Source organism: Eschscholzia californica, unplaced genomic scaffold (genome assembly GCF_041429995.1).
Source record: "Eschscholzia californica isolate CP2 unplaced genomic scaffold, dmEscCali1.0.p SCAF_120, whole genome shotgun sequence".
NCBI lineage: Eukaryota > Viridiplantae > Streptophyta > Magnoliopsida > Ranunculales > Papaveraceae > Eschscholzia > Eschscholzia californica.
Window position 1 is genome coordinate 27,501 of NW_028238222.1, and position 2,500 is coordinate 30,000.

Genomic DNA, 2,500 nt, shown 5'->3' on the forward strand with positions numbered 1-2,500 from the left:
TTACCAAGGTCGTCCCATCGATCTCGGAGAAAGTACATCATAACATCGGAATACACCCCGACATCGATATCGGAGAAAGTACATCATCATAACATCGGATCGGATGCGTATCCGTCCAAGTGCCATCGACACTTCGAGAAGTTCGGACCTAGCTTCCTAGCATGTTGATGCGTCGGTGCTAATGGGGACATAAAGATCCCACGACGTTCCGAACGGAAGTAGCCGAAGTGTTCCGTGCGTGTGAACTCCATTGTCCCATGTGCCGGCTCTTGACTCCTAAGATGTCCCATGTGAAGGCCCTTCATGGCTAAGAATGTCCCGTGCAACGTCCCTTGATGATCCCCATAAGGTGTCCCATGTGCGTCCCATGCCGTGCCCAGCCTTACCAAGGCCGTCACATGCTGTCCCATGCGCGTCCCGTGCCGTCCAAGCCTCACCAAGGCCGTCCCAGGCCATCCCGAGCCTTAGCAAGGCCGTCCCGTGCTGTCCCATGCCGTCCCGAGCCTCACCGAGGCCGTCCCGTGCCTCACCAAGGCCGTCCCGTGCTGTCCCATGCCGTCCCGAGCCTTACCAAGGCCGTCCCGTGCTGTCCCATGCCGTCCCGAGCCTTACCAAGGCCGTCCCGTGCTGTCCCATGCCGTCCCGAGCCTCACCAAGGCCGTCCCGTGCTGTCCCATGCCGTCCCGAGCCTCACCAAGGCCGTCCCGTGCTGTTCCATGCCGTCCCGAGCCTTAGCAAGGCCGTCCGATGCGCGTCCCGTGCTGTCCCATCCGTCCCGAGCCTTAGCAAGCCCGTCCCGAGCCTTAGCAAGGCCGTCCCATGCGCGTCCGATGGGATTCCCGAGCTTTACCAAGGGCGTCCCGTACTGTCCCATGCCGTCCCGAGCCATAGGGACGCTGTCCCGTGCGCGTCCCCTGCTGTCCCATGCGCGTCCCCTGCTTTGGCTCGGCTGGCCCGTGCATTCTATGGGGTCGTGGGACATTTCGAAACCCACCCGGGCCATTTCGACTCTCTCTTCATTTATACTATTGAGGTATTATTTATGAATTATTGGAGAAAAGAAACGGAAGAAAATATTTTTTTTTCTATTTTTTATGAATTTTCCGGTGTTTATTCACTTAAAAATTCATAGAAAAATAAATATTTATCGGAATCGCTATTATAATATATCAAAAAAATCCTTGCGAAAAGGCCTTTCCAACGAGTATAAGTTTGCTGGATTCCGACGAGTAACGAAGGAGTAAAGGCCCAGTATGCTTGGTTAAAAAATTGATGTTTCCTTGTGAAAATAGGCAAAACAATAACTTTGCACTATAAGGGGGAGGGTTGAGCTCCTTCCCCAGAGCGTGCACAGCACTTGTGCTGGCACGTTCCCTAGTGCTCGCCAAGCACCATAGGGCATCCAAAGGGCAAAGCTCGGCCTACTACATGATGGGAAGCTTCTAATATGTCGGAATACGAAGAGATTTCGTGCGACCCGAAGCTCGGCTCGGGCGTCCCGGCCTGTCCCGAGCTGTGCCGAGCGCGTCCCAGGCCGTCCCGAGCCAAGTCTCGGGCGTCCCAGGCCGTCCCGAGCCAAGTCTCGGGCGTCCCAGGCCGTCCCGAGCCAAGTCTCGGGCGTCCCGAGCTGTAGCGAGGGCGTCCCAGGCCGTCCCGAGCCAAGTCTCGGGCGTCCCAGGCCGTCCCGAGCAAAGTCTCGGACGTCCCAGGCCGTCCCGAGCAAAGTCTCGGACGTCCCAGGCCGTCCCGAGCAAAGTCTCGGGCGTCCCAGGCCGTCCCGAGCTGTGCCGAGGCCGTCCCAGGCCGTCCCGAGCAAAGTCTCGGGCGTCCCAGGCCGTCCCGAGCTGTGGCAAGGGCGTCCCAGGCCGTCCCGAGCAAAGTCTCGGGCGTCCCATGCCGTCCCGAGCTGTGGCAAGGGCGTCCCAGGCCGTCCCGAGCTGTGCCGAGGCCGTCCCGAGCCTAGTCTCGGGCGTCCCAGGCCGTCCCGAGCTATGGCGAGGGCGTCCCAGGCCGTCCCGAGCCAAGTCTCGGGCGTACCTGGCCGTCCCGAGCTGTAGCGAGGGCGTCCCATGCCGTCCCGGGCTGTCCCATGCGCGTCCCGTGCCGGCCCGAGCAACAGCCCGGGCGTCCCGTGCCTCGGCCCTTCCAAGTGGTGCTTCGTCGGACATCTCGATATCCACTCGAGCATTTTCGACCATTCTCCATATGTGGGTGTGTGGGTATTTATCAGGAATATTGGAGAAAGAATCGGGAAAAAAATATTTTTTTTCTATTTTTTTTGAATTTTTAATTGTTTATTCACTTAAAAATTCATAAAAAAATAAATATTTATCGGAATCGCTATTATTATATATCAAAAGAATCCTTGTGAAAAGACCTTTCCAACGAATGCAAGTTTGTTGGATTTGGACGAGTAACGAAGGAGCAAAGGCCGAGTATGCTTGGTTAAAAATTTGATGTTTCCTTGTGAAAATAGGGAAAACAATAACTTTGCACTATA